General features: G+C 38.2%; 1 protein-coding gene and 1 long non-coding RNA gene across 4 annotated transcripts in view; both read right to left on the bottom strand.

Annotated features, from left to right (window-relative positions):
- Positions 1-21,422, bottom strand: part of Stet (stem cell tumor) — a 578,556-nt gene that overhangs the window by 342,414 nt on the left and 214,720 nt on the right. The gene's annotated exons all lie outside the window — the stretch shown is intronic.
- LOC143218661 (uncharacterized) overlaps positions 6,842-21,422 on the bottom strand; it is a 36,034-nt gene continuing 21,453 nt past the window's right edge. The window contains exon 2 of the long non-coding RNA XR_013011136.1: positions 6,842-21,389. This is a non-coding gene — a long non-coding RNA (uncharacterized LOC143218661). The remainder of the gene's footprint in view (positions 21,390-21,422) is intronic.

The raw sequence follows: 21,422 nt of genomic DNA, 5'->3' as shown, positions 1-21,422 counted from the left end.
GGTGTGCGGCGGACCGAGTTGGTACTTGGTCCAGGAAATGTTGGCTGATCTTTTCTTGATGAGGTTTGGTGATTGGTTTCGGTGTGATTCGGAGGATTGCGCCACATCTCGCCAAAATAAATTCTGGTTGTTGACTGGAGGCTTGAACAAAGCTGAGAGAAGGAGTGCGACGCAAAGGGGGTGTGATGCAAAATACATTTTGAAGAATCGTCATCGAAATAAATTTTGCTCATTCACTGGGGACTTTAGCAAAGCTGAGAGAAGAAGTGCGACGCAAAGGGGGGACGACGCAAAGGGGGGACGACGCAAAGGGGGGACGACGCAAAGGGAGGAATGACGCGGAACAGTTGACATTATGAAGATTCATAAATAAATTTCGGTTATTGTCCGGAGGCTCGAACAAAGCTGAGAGAAGAAGTGCGACGCAAAGGGGGGAACGACGCAAAGGGAGGAATGACGCGGAACAGTTGACATTATGAAGATTCATAAATAAATTTCGGTTATTGTCTGGAGGCTTGAACAAAGCTGAGAGAAACAGTGCGACGCAAAGGGGGTATGATGCAAAGTACATTTTGTAGAATCATCATCAATATAAATTTTGCTTATTGACTGGAGGCTTGAATAAAGCTGAGAGAAGGAGTGCGACGCAAAGGGGGTGTGATGCAAAATACATTTTGAAGAATCGTCAATGAAATAAATTTTGCTCATTCACTGGGGACTTGAGCAAAGCTGAGAGAAGAAGTGCGACGCAAAGGGGGTATGATGCAAAGTACATTTTGTAGAATCATCATCAATATAAGTTTTGCTTATTGACTGGAGGCTTGAATAAAGCTGAGAGAAGGAGTGCGACGCAAAGGGGGTGTGATGCAAAATACATTTTGAAGAATCGTCAATGAAATAAATTTTGCTCATTCACTGGGGACTTGAGCAAAGCTGAGAGAAGAAGTGCGACGCAAAGGGGGTATGATGCAAAGTACATTTTGTAGAATCATCATCAATATAAATTTTGCTTATTGACTGGAGACTTGAATAAAGCTGAGAGAAGGAGTGCGACGCAAAGGGGGTGTGATGCAAAATACATTTTGAAGAATCGTCAATGAAATAAATTTTGCTCATTCACTGGGGACTTGAGCAAAGCTGAGAGAAGAAGTGCGATGCAAAGGGGGAATGACGCAAAGGGGGGAATGACGCGGAACAGTTGACATTTCGAAGATTCATAAATAAATTTCAGTTATTGACTGGAGGCTCGGACAAAGCTGAGAGAAGGAGCGCGACGCAAAGGAGGTAGGATGCAAAATACATTTTGAAGAATTGTCATCAAGATAAATTTTGCTGATTAACTGGAGTCTTGAACAAAGCAGAGAGAAGGAGTGCAACGCAAAGGGGGGAACGACGCAGAATAGTTGACATTTCGAAGATTCATAAAAATTTTCGGTTATTAACTGGAGGCTTGAACAAAGCTGGAGAAAGAGTGCGACGCAAAGGGGGTATGGTGCAAAATACATTTTGAAGAATCGTCATCGAAATAAATTTTGCTCACATTCACTGGGGACTTGAGCAAAGCTGAGAGAAGGAGTGCGACGCAAAGGGGGGAACGACGCAGAACAGTTGACATTTCGAAGATTCATAAATTTTCGGTTATTGACTGGAGGCTCGAACAAAGCTGAGAGAAGGAGCGCGACGCAAAGGGGGTGAAAGGGGGGGAACGATGCAAAATACTTGCCCCCGATGTCTTGTGGACGTGTTTCCATAGCTGCCAGGTGATTAATCGGCCTCGGTCTCACACCAGAGGGCCCGAACCTTATACTTTGGCCGGGCTGCGCGAAGAGAACACAGGACCCGGCGGCCGATTTTTTGCGAGGATCGCTCCGTCATCGCAGAAGGCGGCACGTCTGATCTGCCTCCCGGCCCGGAGGCTCCGGGGGCCTTCCCATAATCACCTGCGATCCTTTCTCGCGCCGGGGGCGATCTCACCACCGTGGTGCACCATGAAAACAGAGAGACCGGGAGAGGACGGAAAGGGGACAGAGACCTGTCTGGAATCCGCGGCCTCCGTCGTGTTCCGGCAAGGTCGCTGATTCCTTTTGCTCCTGCTACCTGCCCATCCCCCCCCCCCTCCTTTCCTCCATCTCTACCTCTTCTTCTTCTATCTTTTACCTTCTACCAACAACGATCAGCCCGCCACTCGTCTCCATTCGTCGATTTTATTGGAGCATCGGCTACTTCGCGATTTATTGCTGTAATTGAATAGCTGGAAACTTTTCCCTTCTACCCGGTGGCGTTTTATTACCGCGATCATCGAGATTACCGGACTGGTAATAAGGACGCTCTTTCGCGAGTTCGAACTGCTTCAGGGACCCCAGTCGATACCAAGTTCTTCCACTCGAAGCGGACCTGTCTGTTTTCTTTCGTGAAACGGTGAACGTAATTACTGACTAAATTGGCATACCGTTCAATTGGAAGTAATGAATTCCTTGTAATACTTTTCTTATCATATCCGTGATATTTTTGCGATTGAAATGATACCAAACACGACCCAGGTCGGTCTATGTTTGCGTGTTTAGTACACGATTTAGTAGAGCCTCGCTTATCCGAACTGTTGACATTCAAACTGTCATAACTTCGTAAAAAATTATCGTAGAACTGTGAACTTGGACTCGTTTTAAAGCTTGAACCTTCTACTTTTGCATGGCGTTGTTCATTTTATTCCAAGATATTTTCCCATGACATAAAAAAATTAAAAACCGGGGATACGTTTTGTCTTTAAAATAGATTAAATACACGGAAGGAATATATCAGTCGCGGGTTTTCTACGCGGTCGTAGACACTCTGATCACAGCAGGAAGAACCCGAGGTGAAAGAAAGGAAGTTGTCGCGTGGGCAGGCGTTCGTTGGAACCCGATACTGCGATCGATACTTCCACTGACCGGTTAAAGCTGACGATGATGAAGGGTGAACGACGACCGATACTGACAGCGACGCCGACTGCGTAACATGGCTTCTAGTGTCGAATATCTCGTGAGGGGTTCCTACGACTACGACGAAGAGACCAACAGACCACGGAGAGCCATGCTCGTCCCAGGAGGTTTCACGACCAGTTTCGTCCATGGCCAACCGTGCCCGATGCCATCCATTTATGTGTCTGCACTTGTGTGTACGACATCCGACTGCTTACGTCTTCTGTCACTGCGAATCTTCTCAAATCCGAGACTTGGATTCGAAGGATTCCTTATATTGCTCCCCTTTCTACCTTAAACTACGGTACTGAAGCTGACTCTTTACATCCTTTACAACTAGAACGTTCTACTTAAAAATCTGAATTAATTACAGTATGTGCATCTGGATGTTTGACATCCGACAGATTTTTTTCAGAATTTTCGCTTATGTCCAAATAGGGTGAACAGGCCAAAATATTTGCACCATTCTAATTTTTTTCTAGGTTTTTGATTTTTTACCACCAGAATGTTCTACTTAAAAATCTGAATTAATTACAGTATGTGTATCTGGGTGTTTGACATCAGACAGATTTTTTCCAGAATTTTCGCTTATGTCCAAATAGGGTGAACAGGCCAAAATATTTGCACCATTCTAATTTTTTTCTAGGTTTTTGATTTTTTACCACCAGAATGTTTTACTTAAAATTCTGAATTAATTACAGTATGTGCATCTGGGTGTTTGACATCCGACAGATTTTTTTCAGAATTTTCGCTTATGTCCAAATAGGGTGAATAAGCCAAAATTTGCACTATTCTAATTTTTTTCTAGGTTTTTGATTTTTTACCACCAGAATATGTTTTACTTAAAATTCTGAATTAATTCCAGTGTAAGTGAATGGGTGTTTGACATCCGTCAGATTTTTTTCAGAATTTTCCCTCATGACCAAATAGGGTAAACAAGTCAAAATCTGCATCACACCAATTTTTTTTTAAAGTTTCTAATTTTTTACAACTAGAATGTTCTTCATAAAAATCTGAATTAATTACAATATGTGTATCTGGGTGTTTGACATCCGACAGATTTTTTTCAGAATTTTCGCTTATGTCCAAATAGGAAAAATTAATAAAAAACTACCCTTCAGGTCAACATGTAGGATTATAATTGTATACATACGTTTTCTTATTATTTAGACGTTCGAAGCAATTAAACGCAGAAATGCAATCTGCCCTACGATCGAAATGTGTCGAGCCGGTTGAAAAAGAATTCTTCCGATCGTGGATTTCGTCGTCTGTTTCGAAGATCGATCGAGGATCGAGATAGCGATTTTAATTGGTAGTTTCAGGATATACGGCGGAAACGTGTTACAGAACGTCTTTCAGGTTAACTGTAGATCGTTAAATCTCGATTTGATCTTTGAAATCGTTCTAGTTAACGAACCGGTTTTCGTAGATTTAAAAATCGGTAGATTTCTCATAAAGATTGCGGAAGCTCTCGCGAAACCGAGTTTGTTTAATAAATATAACGGTTGAAATAGTAAATTATTTCCTCTCACAGCAATATTTTTATTAAATTAGTATCCACGAGATTACGTCTCGATTCCAGTTTAGCGATGTTACGCATTACGAATTCGTAAAATACATAATTCAATAATTAATAAGCTGAACTAGGTTCCTGATTGGTTGATAATAATTTAAATAAATTATTTAATTAAACAAGTGGAATCCAGTTCGATCGAATGAAACGAGACTGAGATCGAAGTAAAAAATGAAGTATAAACTTGTTATATTCTCCTGACTTTATTTCACATTAAATCTATTAACATTTGAATCTGTTAAATTCCTAAATGTGCTGATTAATAACAATTTATGAAATATGGCTGATACATTAATTAATAATGCTATTGCAGTATTCAGATTTGAATTTCAATCTTCGTAGTCTACATGCCAAAAATAATGTAAATATTAATAAACAAATCTGGGAAATTGTTATGTAATTTGAATTTCAAGCTTTGTAGTCTCCATGTCAAAAATAATGTAAATGTTAATAAACAAATCTGGGAAATTTATATGTAATTTGAATTTCAAGCTTTGTAGTCTCCATGTCAAAAATAATGTAAATGTTAATAAACAAATCTGGGAAATTTATATGTAATTTGAATTTCAAGCTTTGTAGTCTCCATGTCGAAAATAATGTAAAAAATATTAATAAACAAATCTGGGAAATTTTTATGTAATTTGAATTTCAAGCTTTTTTAGTCTTCATTTCAAAAATAATGTAAATGTTAATAAACAAATCTGGGAAATTTTTATGTAATTTGAATTTCAAGCTTTGTAGTCTCCATTTAAAAAATAATGTAAATGTTAATAAACAAATCTGGGAAATTTTTATGTAATTTGAATTTCAAGCTTTTTTAGTCTTCATTTCAAAAATAATGTAAATGTTAATAAACAAATCTGGGAAATTTTTATGTAATTTGAATTTCAAGCTTTTTTAGTCTTCATTTCAAAAATAATGTAAATGTTAATAAACAAATCTGGGAAATTTTTATGTAATTTGAATTTCAAGCTTTTTTAATCTTCATTTCAAAAATAATGTAAATATTAATAAACAAATCTGGAAAATTTATATGTAATTTGAATTTCAAGCTTTTTTAGTCTTCATTTCAAAAATAATGTAAATATTAATAAACAAATCTGGAAAATTTATATGTAATTCGAATTTCAAGCTTTTTTAGTCTTCATTTCAAAAATAATGTAAATGTTAACAAACAAATCTGGGAAATTTTTATGTAATTTGAATTTCAAGCTTTTTTAGTCTTCATTTCAAAAATAATGTAAATGTTAATAAACAAATCTGGGAAATTTTTATGTAATTTGAATTTCAAGCTTTTTTAGTCTTCATTTCAAAAATAATGTAAATGTTAATAAACAAATCTGGGAAATTTTTATGTAAAATGTAAATAAGACAATTATATTTGCATCGCATAATCGGACAATGGATTACAGACATTCCGAATGATCAAATTTAACTGATCCGTTCTATATTTTTCAGCAACATTTTCAAGATATTAATACAAATATAATGATCATGCTCGACGCGTGTCACAAATGCTCCAATAATACGGAAACGATATTTTGAAAGAGCTTGAAGAGAATAAGAGTGGCCCGACGTAATCAGCTCGCGTTAATCTTCGGGCTAATTGGCCATTTAAATGTGAATTAATTTTATCAGCCCCTTTAAATTTAGCTAATTAACAAACTATTATGGCGTGCGACCGACACGACGGCGAATGACGTGCAGTAAAATTACGATTTCCCGTTGTACCAGCGCAATTTAGGTAAAAAGTCATTATAGTTAACGTAAAAACTTGTTGACAATTTATAAGGCCATCAGATGTGCTATAAGGTACCTTTTCATCATTCATAAACACTTTGTACTACTATTTTCATTTAACGAACTACTTTTCTGTGTTTTCTACTATTTATTAAGGTGGAGGGGGATAAGTCCGCCCTAGTTTTTGCAAAGTTCGACTTTAAACTGATGTATTTTCAGTCTGGTATGTAAAAACTTAACGTTCTTGGTATCAAACTCTTGCGACAGTTATTACTGATGGATTAGTATTCTGTAGGATTCTAATTTTGCTTGAAAATTATCATTTTGATAGGATATTGTACAAAGTGTCAACTAGGACGCACTTGCCCCGAAAATGGGGCAAGTCCATCTGTGATAGTTAAAAATGCTTTCGAAACTTGTTTCAAGCGCTACGGGGCAAGAAAAGAATTATTATCAAGCCTGCTACAAAATGCTTCTTATTGCATTAAATTATATTGTTTAGTTGTATAGTCATCCATTTTTAAACAAACAAGTACTTTTATGCTGAAATATGAAAGGGGATACAGTGATATTAAAACAAAGTTTTAAAAAAAAACGTGGTAAAATGCTGTCGAACCTTGTTTCAAGTGCTACGTGGCAAGAAAAGTATTATTATCAAGCCTGCTACAAAATGCTTCTTATTGCATTAATAAATTATATTGTTTAGTTTTATAGTCATCCATTTTTAAACAAACAAGTACTTTTATGCTGAAATATGAAAGGGGATACAGTGATATTAAAACAAAGTTTTAAAAAAAAACGTGGTAAAATGCTGTCGAACCTTGTTTCAAGTGCTACAGGGCAAGAAAAGTATTATTATCAAGCCTGCTACAAAATGCTTCTTATTGCATTAAATTATATTGTTTAGTTTTATAGTCATCCATTTTTAAACAAACAAGTACTTTTATGCTGAAATATGAAAGGGCATACAGTGATATTAAAACAAAGTTTTAAAAAAAAAACGTGGTAAAATGCTGTCGAACCTTGTTTCAAGTGCTACGGGGCAAGAAAAGAATTTACATTATTAATATTATCCAGCTCGCCGCAAGACTCGGTCCTCGTGCGATCACCGAAGTTAAACAGCGTCGAGCGTGATCAGCACTTGGATGGGTGACCGCCTGGTTCACCGGGTGTTGTTGGCAAATAAGCCACTGTGGGATTGTTTTCCTTCACCCATCTTTAACATTAACACTAGCTCCATAGTTTATCCATAGTTTGACCACAGTTAAATATGGGATACTACAGGGAGTGGTAACACTTCCTCCAAAAACTTACAATTAGTAAGTGGGTAGTGCTACAAAATGCTTTTTATTACATTAAATATATTGTTTAGTTTTATAGTTACCCATACAGTACGGACTTACCCCACCGTGATCGTACGCACTTGCCCCGTGTAGTAGTATTTACGGGGCAAGTGCGTCTTAGTGTTTTTCTCAATAAATTTTAAAAAATACAATAATAAAAACGGTTTATTTAATGTAAACCTACATCAATATTTTTTCTACTTATCTAAAATAATAACACAGAATATATTAATAACTTGTAAACTATTGCACGTTCAGGGTAACCTCAAAGTTGTACGTGTACCTCGCACTTGACTTTTTGCCATTGGTTGATTTAAGCGAGGAAAACACCTTTATTCTTGGGCGACATCTATGTAGAATAGTTCATACTAACTTATACTACATTAATAAATACAAGCTGGAGAAATTTCGTTCATGTTATAACAAAAATGACCAATTAACGGACTTGCCCCGTAAACGGACTTACCCCACTTACTTACCACGGTCTTACTTAAGATATCCGAATAAACAATTAATTCTCTATTTCAATATTCGCTGCTCCATCTTTATTACAAAAATCGATCATTAAATATGAATATTTATGCACACTTTAAATGAATGCAAAATGATTGGAGTTTTTCCAAGTTCTCCAGAGACGTTAAAAGGGACTTCGTATACTAAGTGAATTTGACTTCGCAGTGTGCCCTTTGAAGGTACCATAACTTTGTTGTCTGAACTATTTGAGCTTTACTGTTCTTCAGAGTAGAGCTGAATTTTCTTTGTGAGCGAAAACGGTCCGGAAGCACCTGGAAAATTACAAAACGTGGCAAAACATCCCAAGAAAATTTCCAAGTATTCGCTGTGCCGTAATATGATAAAAGCTGGTTAATAATATTCGGAAGAATCGTGTTCAAAGCATTTTTTTTTTGTGAATTTCGAATTTCATGTATTCCGACCGTGAAATTCTTTCAGAGAAATATCTCCTACACACTAATGATAATAATAAAACATCACGCGCCCGTTGCCGCGCCAGAAAAAGCCCGCAGAGGTTCCATTTAAATGTCGGATAAAAACGCAAATGAGATTACCGATTTTTAGGGGCGAGTTTATTTCCCCGCAGCGATTCGAATGTAATGAGAATCTGCAGTCGGTCTCTCGGTGTAACATAGATCTTTTATGGCAGTCCGTATTAATGGAGGAAAGAATGTTGGCACAAAACGCGCGAAGAATTATTAAGAAAAAAAAGAAACGACAGAAGAACAAAAAAAGAAAAAAGAAGAAACGGAATGACCCTTTCAGAACAGTTCATCATCGTTGCAGTAAGCAGTGCATTCAAAGCGGAATTATAATGATGACATGTACAATCAATCACCATCTGATTCCAAGGTAAGCTTCTTCGAGTATTAACGCGTCCTGAAAACTCGGCTGGACTCTCGGTGTTAGTGAGATTTGCGATATTCATTCGTCGATCATAATAGCTGGGTCGGTACAATGTTATAATAAATTAGATCGATCGTTCTCCAATTTAAATCTGACGTGACGACAATACACCATCAACAATATCGAGCTTCGACAATACACTCTTTTACTGAACTGCAACAACATAAAAAACGAGAAACTTAAACATTAGAAGATTTTAAAGATCGTAATTCAATATATAGCAGAGACGAAAAGAGTCCTCGGTTCTTTTATTTGCTACGTTATGGATAAACATCTTGGAACAAACTAAACAACGCCATGCAAAAGTAGAAAGTTCAAGCTTTGAAACGAGCCCAAGTTCACAGTTCTACGATCATTTTTAACGAAGTTATCACAGCTTGAATATAAACAGTTCGGATAAGCGAGGTTCTACAAAATCGTGTATCAATCGCGCAAATATAGGACGATCTGGGTCGTGTTTGGTATCATTTTAATCGGGAAAGTGTCGCGGATACGTTGGTAAAACAGTGTTGGAAAAATAATTGCGATTAAAAGTGTAAATTATAGACAATTCTATATAAAACTTCTAATGGACCAAGTGGCAGCGTTGAAGATCGCATTCTCTGCCATCCGATAGCGAATAGGGTGTTCGTGGGGCGAACTAAACGTTTCCATCAGTAGCGAGGACTCATCGAAGTGACCATAGCCATTCCCGGAGCGATTCCATCGAAACAGTGCTAAGTATCGAATCCGGAGCACTCGGGTTGAAGCTGTTCGGTCGACACCTTTCGGTAATCGGCGTCTGCGGGGGTGGGATACGGCTGGGATAAACGATCGCGGATCTCGAAGATCAGAGGCAGAGAGATGATCAGCTGGTTCCGGAGGATGAAGTCGTTCGGCGGGACTGGCCGGGCGTTAAAATTACCCATCGCGGTAACCCGAGCGACGAAAGAAGGATGGACTGTTATCGGCGAGGGAGTTTCGGAACGGTGGATGGTCTAGAAAGAAAAAAAAAACGCGGGAGCAGAGAAGAAGAATCTGAGAAGAAGAGATGGAAGAGGATCAAACGATCAGGACGAGGAGGACGATCATCGAAGGAGGTGGGGGAGAGGTAATCGTGGTGGTGGGGGGGGGGGGATGGGAGGATAATGCGTTGCCGATTTCGCGATGACGTCGAGGAAAAAGGAGGAATGTCGGAGGGTGAGAGAGGGGATACACGGCGAGAAACGACGGGCAACCGATGGAAAAGAAAATAGAGAGAGAGAGAGAGAGAGAGCGAGTGCGGAGCGGAGCGGATCTTTCAAAGAGGCAATTTCGTAATTACGAGAGAGGAACGGCTGCGTGGAGAGCGACCTGCTGGCCGGAACGAGATCGTATCGCGTTTTTCTTCTTCGGCTGCGGGATCGAGACCGAGACCGCACCGGGACGACGGGGGCATAACCCTATCACGATAACAATCGAGACGGACCCCTTGTATATATTTTGCGAGCGGCTTCCTTCTTTCTCGCGCCGCGCCGCGCCGAGAATATCATCGATCCCCGACGCGACGGCAGCCGCGGGCACCACCAAACGATTTCGTTCGGGTGCTAAACGGTTCACCTGTTGTGTGTACCATAGTCATTCAATGGCTTAGGATACACATGGACACCCGGGCTATTCTCTGTTCTCAAACGTCCCAATAAAACATTCGCGAACTGGTCATTTGTAGGAACACACGATTCGCATTCGTTTCTGACCTTCTTTTTGCTTCGCCATCTCGTCAGACCATTTCTACTAGATTTACATGAAAACGTCTTCAGTGACCTCCAAATATACGAACTTGCCCTGCATTTTACCCAAAACCAATCGTTTCACGAGATTTCAAGATTAGCATCATTTTTTTCTACGACACCCTGTATCTTCTCTTCCATATTCTTCTAGAGCAAGAAAAGACGAGTCCAACGAGTATAATGAACATACCATTCAGACCATTCCATCTCCAGATATTTTCGTTTGAAAATCTAAAACAATTTTCAAAAAATATTCAGACACTAATATCTCGAGATAGAATGATCGGAACTGTAGGTTCATTATACTCGTTCGACCCGTCTTTTCATGCTCTACAAGAATGTCGAAAAATACTATAAGGTTGTTCACCTGAAAAGGTTGTCCGCTTAAACAGTTCTGTGATACAAAAGTAAATGATTAGATCACTCCGGATCGGGGACGTCGCGTCGGCCTCAAACACTTCGCTTAGCAGTCGCGGGCACCACCGAACGATTTCGTTAGGGTGCTGAACGGTTCACCTGTTGTGTGTACCATAGTCATTCAATGGCTTAGGATACAAATGGACAACCGGGCTATTCTCTGTTCTCAAACGTCCCAATAAAACATTCGCGAACTGATCATTTGTAGGAACACGACTCTCATTCGTTTCTGACCACCTTCTTTTTGCTTCGCCATCTCGTCAGACCATTTCTACTAGATTTACATGAACACGTCTTCAGTGACCTCCAAATACAGGAACTTGCCCTGCATTTTACCCAAAACCAATCGTTTCACGAGATTTCAAGATTAGCATCATTTTTTTCTACGACACCCTGTATCTTCTCTTCCATATTCTTCTAGGGCAAGAAAAGACGAGTCCAACGAGTATAATGAACATACCATTCAGACCATTCCATCTCCAGATATTTTCGTTTGAAAATCTAAAACAATTTTCGAAAAGTATTCAGACACGAATATCTCGAGATAGAATGATCGGAACTGTAGGTTCATTATACTCGTTCGACCCGTCTTTTCGTGCTCTACAAGAATGTCGAAGAAAACTACATATAAGGTTGTTCACCTGAAAAGGTTGTCCGCTTAAACAGTTCTGTGATACAAAAGTAAATGATTAGATCACTCCGAATCGCGAAGTCGGCCTCAAACACTTCGCTTAGCAGTCGCGGGCACCACCGAACGATTTCGTTCGGGTGCTAAACGGTTCACCTGTTGTGTGTACCATAGTCATTCAATGGCTTAGGATACACATGGACACCCGGGCTATTCTCTGTTCTCAAACGTCCCAATAAAACATTCGCGAACTGGTCATTTGTAGGAACACACGACTCGCATTCGTTTCTGACCTTCTTTTTGCTTCGCCATCTCGTCAGTCGATTTCTACTAGACTAGATTTACATGAACACGTCTTCAGTGACCTCCAAATACACGAACTTGCCCTGCATTTTACCCAAAACCAATCGTTTCACGAGATTTCAAGATTAGCATCATTTTTTTGTACGACACCCTGTATCTTCTCTTCCATATTCTTCTAGGGCAAGAAAAGACGAGTCGAACGAGTATAATGAACATACCATTCAGACCATTCCATCTCCAGATATTTTCGTTTGAAAATCTAAAACAATTTTCGAAAAGTATTCAGACACGAATATCTCGAGATAGAATGATCGGAACTGTAGGTTCATTATACTCGTTCGACCCGTCTTTTCATGCTCTACAAGAATGTCGAAAAATACTATAAGGTTGTTCACCTGAAAAGGTTGTCCGCTTAAACAGTTCTGTGATACAAAAGTAAATGATTAGATCACTCCGGATCGGGGACGTCGCGTCGGCCTCAAACACTTCGCTTAGCAGTCGCGGGCACCACCGAACGATTTCGTTCGGGTGCTAAACGATTCACCTGTTGTGTGTACCATAGTCATTCAATGGCTTAGGATACACATGGACACCCGGGCTATTCTCTGTTATCAAACGTCCCAATAAAACATTCGCGAACTGGTCATTTGTAGGAACACGACTCTCATTCGTTTCTGACCACCTTCTTTTTGCTTCGCCATCTCGTCAGACCATTTCTACTAGATTTACATGAACACGTCTTCAGTGACCTCCAAATACACGAACTTGCCCTGCATTTTACCCAAAACCAATCGTTTCACGAGATTTCAAGATTGGCATCATTTTTTTCTACGACACCCTGTATCTTCTCTTCCATATTCTTCTAGAGCAAGAAAAGACGAGTCGAACGAGTATAATGAACATACCATTCCGACCATTCCATCTCCAGATATTTTCGTTTGAAAATCTAAAACAATTTTCAAAAAATATTCAGACACGAATATCTCGAGATAGAATGATCGGAACTGTAGGTTCATTATACTCGTTCGACCCGTCTTTTCGTGCTCTACAAGAATGTCGAAGAAAACTACATATAAGGTTGTTCACCTGAAAAGGTTGTCCGCTTAAACAGTTCTGTGATACAAAAGTAAATGATTAGATCACTCCGAATCGGGGACGTCGGCCTCAAACACTTCGCTTAGCAGTCGCGGGCACCACCGAACGATTTCGTTCAGGTGCTAAACGGTTCACCTGTTGTGTGTACCATAGTCATTCAATGGCTTAGGATACACATGAACAACCGGGCTATTCTCTGTTCTCAAACGTCCCAATAAAACATTCGCGAACTGATCATTTGTAGGAACACGACTCTCATTCGTTTCTGACCACCTTCTTTTTGCTTCGCCATCTCGTCAGACCATTTCTACTAGATTTACATGAAAACGTCTTCAGTGACCTCCAAATACACGAACTTGCCCTGCATTTTACCCAAAACCAATCGTTTCACGAGATTTAAAGATTAGCATCATTTTTTTCTACGACACCCTGTATCTTCTCTTCCATATTCTTCTAGAGCAAGAAAAGACGAGTCCAACGAGTATAATGAACATACCATTCAGACCATTCCATCTCCAGATATTTTAGTTTGAAAATCTAAAACAATTTTCAAAAAATATTCAGACACTAATATCTCGAGATAGAATGATCGGAACTGTAGGTTCATTATACTCGTTCGACCCGTCTTTTCGTGCTCTACAAGAATGGTAGCCTGAAAAGGTTGTCCGGTTAAACAGTTCTGTGATACAAAAGTAAATGATTAGATCACTCCGAATCGGGGACGTCGGCCTCAAACACTTCGCTTAGCAGCCGCAGCTATAGTACATAGTTAGGCGGCTGGTCTTAGGTTACCCGTAACCGCTATAAGAGCAGTGTGACGAAGCGCGTTGAGCGGCGAGCGTAACTGCTCGACGAAACTTGCCAGGCAAACGAATCCGCTGGTTAAGCAGAGAAGCCTTAATCCATCCGAGCGTGATGTCTGTTTTCCCGTGTGTGTACGCCGCCATTACCTTCCATAGGGGGAAACTTCGGCAACGGGAACGGTGAATTTCACCTGACAGGAATCCGTCCGTCCGTCTGTAGAATCTGGTTTCTATTCCATGTTTTATCCGATGCTTTTCTCTTAGCCACTTTGGGCGTCCTGTTGATCCAACGGAATCCTCCAAGTTCGCCTGCTTGCCTGGCTGCAGTGCGCTGCATAATTGATCGAGTTTCGCGCTTACGCGAATTTCGAGACTTCACGGACTGCTGAACAAAAGACGGGACGACACGGCGAACGTGTGCTCGGGATTTTATCGATTCGGAGTTCGGCTGGTCGAAAAGCTGGCTTACTGAAACCCTTAGGATTCTTAAAAGTTGATATAAAAAGTCGCCGAACACATAGGTATTGATTTGAACCTGCTTGGAATTTTCGTAGAAAATTTTTTAATCGACGGTTCGGATAATAGAGGTTCTACGAAATCGTGGATTAAACGGGCAAATGTGCTTCGAATTATATCGTGCTTGGGCTCATTTTAATCGGGAAAATCTCACGGATAAATTGATCGAAGTTCCATAAAAAAATAATTATCAATAACAAAGTTATGGTACACATAATGCCAATGAAGCATCCATAAATGGCGCAAAACTATTTTTTTGATAATGTCCTATTGTTTCTGAAGGTTGTGCCGATTAAACCACAGCGTTAGCTTGCCCAGAAAATTATTAATTAATCTTCTGACTAAAAATACTACAATTTTTATCCCCACTTTGGAATTTTTGTAGAAAATTTTTTAATCGACGGTTCGTATAATAGAGGATGTGCTTCGAATTATATCGTGCTTGGGCTCATTTTAATCGGGAAAATCTCACGGATAAATTGATCGAAGTTCCATAAAAAAATAATTATCAATAACAAAGTTATGGTACACATAATGCCAATGAAGCATCCATAAATGGCGCAAAACTATTTTTTTGATAATGTCCTATTGTTTCTGAAGGTTGTGCCGATTAAACCACAGCGTTAGCTTGCCCAGAAAATTATTAATTAATCTTCTGACTAAAAATACTACAATTTTTATCCCCACTTTGGAATTTTTGTAGAAAATTTTTTAATCGACGGTTCGTATAACAGAGGATGTGCTTCGAATTATATCGTGCTTGGGCTCATTTTAATCGGGAAAATCTCACGGATAAATTGATCGAAGTTCCATAAAAAAATAATTATCAATAACAAAGTTATGGTACACATAATGCCAATGAAGCATCCATAAATGGCGCACAACTATTTTTTTGATAATGTCCTATTGTTTCTGAAGGTTGTGCCGATTAAACCACAGCGTTAGCTTGCCCAGAAAATTATTAATTAATCTTCTGACTAAAAATACTACAATTTTTATCCCCACTTTGGAATTTTTGTAGAAAATTTTTTAATCGACGGTTCGTATAATAGAGGATGTGCTTCGAATTATATCGTGCTTGGGCTCATTTTAATCGGGAAAATCTCACGGATAAATTGATCGAAGTTCCATAAAAAAATAATTATCAATAACAAAGTTATGGTACACATAATGCCAATGAAGCATCCATAAATGGCGCAAAACTATTTTTTTGATAATATCCTATTGTTTCTGAAGGTTGTGCCGATTAAACCACAGCGTTAGCTTGCCCAGAAAATTATTAATTAATCTTCCAACTAAAAATACTACAATTTTTATCCCCACTTAGAAATTTTCGCAACTGTCCAACCTGTCGATGGGGAAACTAACGGCAGAAATTCGCGGTAAAATTGCGATAATTGCTCGCGGAACCGCTGGCTCGCGTGTTGCAGTTGTTCGACAGCCGGGGCTGTCGGCGGGAACTTTTTCGAAGTGCCATAAGAAATTCCATCAGGTTTCGGCCGTTCGCATGAAAGATTCATCAAGTTTGACTGGCGTTTCTCAAACAATGGTGGGAACAAGGAAGAAACGCGGACGATTCTGAGGAGAGGGGGAGGGGGGAGAGGCTGAAGAAGGGAGAAGCAAGGAAAATAGAAATGTCCCTCGAACCAAGACCGAATCATCCGGCACCACCTGTGCGAACTACTTTGCGAAACAATTTCTCGCGGTAGTCGCTGGCATTGCAAAGTCGTTCGACCGTTACGATACTGGTTCGATCGAGTCGTTACAATGTCGCGGTACAATGGCTTCTATTCAGACTTCAGTGTCGGATGTCGCGACACGACAGACGGATCGATGTCCCCGACTGAACAGCTGTTTCTAGTGCTGTCTGCAGATACGACATTTTCGAAAAAAAATTCATGGGAATAGAATTTGCTCGTCCGCCATCTTGTATCACATCCCACCTTCAAGCGGACACTTGCTTAGGTTCGAAGAGCACTGACTTTCGCTTGCAGGTTCGTATAAATGTATAATTTGTTCAAATAAAATACATTTAAAATGCATTTCAAATACATTTTTGGGTAGCTGAATATTAAATCGTAAAATAATTGAAGGGGTGGATGGATAAAGGTGTCAAGTTTGTTTTCTGTAAAAGAGTTTTTAACAAAATATGTTGTCCTTTCTTGATGGATGAGGATAATTATTATCTTTTTTTGTATCTTTTTCTGTAAAACTCACAATTTGTTACTTGACACCTTTATCCATCCACCCCTTCAATTGTCGTGTTCAATATTATCAAACCGTCTATTTTTCCACGTCACAACTTACCAAATTTAAAAAATCTCGAATACAAAGCAGTAGAATAAATTTTTGAGTACCTAAATACTAAATAATAACGTGATTGCCATATTAAAGATATTAAATAATATCAAATGATAGGTAATAATATTTAACAATAAATATACTCATTAAATGTCACAAATAAAAAATAGTTAAATAAATTTCCGAGTGTCTAAATATTAAATAAAAATAGCAGCAATGTCAAATATATTAAATAATATAAAATTACCTATGTGCCACTATAAAAAAGTACTTGATGCAAATTATATAGATAATAATATTTAATAATAAATGTATTCTCATTAAACGTCACAAATAAAAAATAGTTAAATAAATTTCCGAGTGTCTAAATATTAAATAACAATAGCAGTAATGTCAAATATATTAAATAATACAAAATTACCTATGTGCCAGTATAAAAAAGTAGCTGATGCAAATTATATAGATAATAATATTTAATAATAAATGTACTCATTAAACGTTCCAAATAAAAAATAGTCAAATAAATTTCCGAGTGTCTAAATATTAAATAACAATAGCAGTAATGTTAAATATATTAAATAATACAAAATTACCTATGTGCCAGTATAAAAAAGTAGCTGATACAAATTATATAGATAATAATATTTAATAATAAATGTACTCATTAAACGTTCCAAATAAAAAATAGTTAAATAAATTTCCGTGTGTCTAAATATTAAATAACAATAGCATTAATGTCATTAAATAATACAAAATTGCCTATGTGCCAACATAAAAAGGTAGCTGACGCAACTGTAGGATTAAAAATACGATAACACGCGTACTATGATTTATCTCTATTATTACGTGGATACGAATTGCCATAGGCTGAATTTCCGGCGAGCTGGTTATAACCCAATGACGGTAAATATTTGTCAGCTGCCAGCAGTCGATCATTTCCCATCGATAATGCCACACGTCCACCGCGGTTTCGTTCGTTACTATTAAATGCTCGTTATTAAGTGAACAGGGGAAAAAAAATGGAACACAGAGAAGAAAATATGGTTCGTTTAATGACACGGATAGGGGGAGTCACGGGCCCGCGTGTTTAATTACAAGTGTCATCAATCACTCAGCAACGTTGGCCTGTCCTTGGTCTAGCTACCAGACATTTTACCATCAAAGGATCGTCCTGCGGCCAGAGGATTTTGTACATCAACGTCAACCTTACAATTAATTCTTTCCGTGGGTACCTAGCCGACCATCAGTTTTTACCACGGTGTCCCGTGTTGACAATTCCACAGCAATTTTGGTGGATCGATCGGTCTCGATAACGTGCTACCTTGTTGTTCGTCGAGGTTGCAAATCAATTTCCTGTGGACGGCGCAAATTCGTTGTAAATTGAGTTTGAAAAATCTTGGATGTCTCACGGTGAAGTAAAGGGTTAAAACCCTCGCGTGAACAATTACGAAATATAGAAAAAAGTACAAAAGGAAATTTTCTAAAATGTTTAGAAAAATGATTGTGAGTCACTAATTTAGCATTTTTGTTTATAAAAGAATAAATTTGACTTTTAAAAGAATGATAAGGTGCCATTTATATAGCTTGCTCTTATTATTGTATCATTTACTCGACATCTATATTTTTATGAACTACTAACCTGTGTTAGTAATAATTGTGATATTGCAATATTATATATTTCAATAAACAGAGATTAGTAAAATGGTTTAAAAAATGGCCAACTGTTACTAATTTAAAATTTGAATTTGTTTAAAAATGTATAATTTCGAATATCGAAGAAAATTATAGAGTTGTTGCCACCTTGTATAACTTACTTTTATTATTGAATTATTTACTCGATATCTATATTTTTATGAACTACTAACCTGTGTTAGTGATAATTGTGATATTGCACTATTATATATTTCAATAAACAAAGATTAGTAAAATGGTTTAAAAAATGGCCAACTGTTACTAATTTAAAATTTGAATTTGTTTAAAAATGTATAATTTCGAATATCGAAGAAAATTATAGAGTTGTTGCCACCTTGTATAACTTACTTTTATTATTGAATTATTTACTCGACATCTATATTTTTATGAACTACTAACCTGTGTTAGTAATAATTGTGATATTGCAATATTATATATTTCAATAAACAGAGATTAGTAAAATGGTTTAAAAAATGGCCAACTGTTACTAATTTAAAATTTGAATTTGTGTAAAAATGTATAATTTCGAATATCGAAGAAAATTATAGAGTTCTTGCCACCTTGTATAACTTACTTTTATTATTGAATTATTTACTCGACATCTATATTTTTATGAACTACTAACCTGTGTTAGTGAGAATTGTGATATTGCAATATATTTCAATAAACAAAGATTAGTAAAATGGTTTAAAAAATGGCCAACTGTTACTAATTTAAAATTTGAATTTGTTTAAAAATGTATAATCTCGAATATCGAAGAAAATTATAGAGTTGCATTTTAAAATGGTCCAGTGACTGTTGAGCCGCCCTGTACAACTTACGTTTATTATTGAATTATTTACTCGATATCCATATTCTTACGAATTACTAACCTCTGTTTATGCAAATACAATATTGTCAAATTGTAATATAATCATTTGCAATAATAATTCTGCATTAATAAGATAATATTGATGAGGTGACTACACATATATAATTTAATGGATCCTTTTATATATTGAACAGATAGAATTATTTTGGATCCACCGTGTATACCGTGGTTTTTCAAAACCGTATGAAAAAGAGTGACCGTGTAGTGCTTCGAGGGAGCACGTTGAAATATAAAAAAAAAAAAAACAAACAACTCAGACAAGATCGTATCGCGTCGAGCAATTGTCTGATTGACGAAGAAGTTTCGTTGATAAAAAAAAAAAAAATGAGGGAGGAAGAGAGTTGTCCCTTAAGCGCGACAAATGAGTGGCAATTAACAGAGGCAGCGCCGCAAGACGTCGCGTCCCGTCTTTGTCGGATCGCACGATCGAGGATACGACGTGTTTACGATTAGGAGCGAAGGACACTGGTATAATTACAGCTGGCTGACCGACTGACGCTTTCAAAGGTGAAAAAGAATCGCTCATTAAAGAGACAGGCCGCCGCGCCGCATCGCGGCGGAAGACGTTTTGTACGCTCGATGGGAAATTCTTTGTATTCGCGAAGAAATGTAACTTGGCTGACCGGGCGCGATGATGGAACGAAATTATTGACGGGAAAAAGAGGAACAAAACTGGTGATTAAGAGGCAAAAATCTTAATTCGCTGAGTGGCTTGAAAGTGTAATGATAGAGTCCCATTCGGACTGCCCGAGGGTTTGTATTACGTTTCTGTGTTACTGTGTTTGATTGTGATGACCAGTTTTCTTTGTTGCGGAGAGTATTGTGCGTATATGTGTAGAGTGGCACTTTGTGGGATGAGATGCGGACTCAAATGTATCAAGGGTCTGGATTTCTAAGATTCTAGGAGTATGGGATATAAGTGTTTAATGTGTTGGACGTTCAAGAATTCTGGGATTTTAGATTCAAAAGTTCAAAGCCCAAAATATTAAAGCATCAAAGTAGTGAAGCATCAAAGTCCTAAAGCTTCAGGTTTAAAGCTCCAGAGTCTCAAAGCCCCAAAACCCCAAGTTCCAAAGTGCTAGAGTTTCAAAGCCCCCAAAACCTCAAAACTCAAAAGTCCCAACGCCCCTAAACCGTAAAGCCCCAAAATACTAAAGCATCAAAGTACTGAAGCATCAAAGTCTTAAAGTTCCAAAGTCTTAAAGCTCCAAAAATCTTAAAACTCCAGAGTCTCAAAGCCCCAAAACCTCAAAGTTCTAAAGTGCTAGAGTTCCAAAACCCCCAAAACCTCAAAACTGAAAAGTCCCAACGCCCCTAAACCTTAAAGCCCCAAAATACTGAAGCATCAAAGTACTGAAGCATCAAAGTCCCAAAGCTCCAAATTCTTTTAGAGCTCCAAAGACTTAAAACTCCAGAGTCTCAAAGCCCCAAAACCTCAAAGTTCTAAAGTGCTAGAGTTCCAAAACCCCCAAAACCTCAAACTGAAAAGTCCCAACGCCCCTAAACCTTAAAGCCCCAAAATACTGAAGCATCAAAGTCCCAAAGCTCCAAAGTCTTTTAGAGCTCCAAAGTCTTAAAACTCCAGAGTCTCAAAGCCCCAAAACCTCAAAGTTCTAAAGTGCTAGAGTTCCAAAACCCCCAAAACCTCAAACTGAAAAGTCCCAACGCCCCTAAACCTTAAAGCCCCAAAATACTGAAGCATTAAAGTACTGAAGCATCAAAGTCCCAAAGCTCCAAAGTCTTTTAGAGCTCCAAAGACTTAAAACTCCAGAGTCTCAAAGCCCCAAAACCTCAAAGTTCTAAAGTGCTAGAGTTCCAAAACCCCCAAAACCTCAAAACTGAAAAGTCCCAACGCCCCTAAACCTCAAAGCCCCAAAATACTAAAGCATCAAAGTAGTGAAGCATTAAAGCCCCAAAGTCTCAAAACACGAAAGTCTTAAAGCTCCAAAGTCTTAAATCTCCAGAGCCCCGAAGCACCAAAACCTCAATGTTCCAAAGTCCTAAATTTCCAAAACC

This window comes from Lasioglossum baleicum, chromosome 20 (genome assembly GCF_051020765.1).
Source record: "Lasioglossum baleicum chromosome 20, iyLasBale1, whole genome shotgun sequence".
Lineage (NCBI taxonomy): Eukaryota > Metazoa > Arthropoda > Insecta > Hymenoptera > Halictidae > Lasioglossum > Lasioglossum baleicum.
This window is presented reverse-complemented; position numbering and strand designations above follow the sequence as displayed.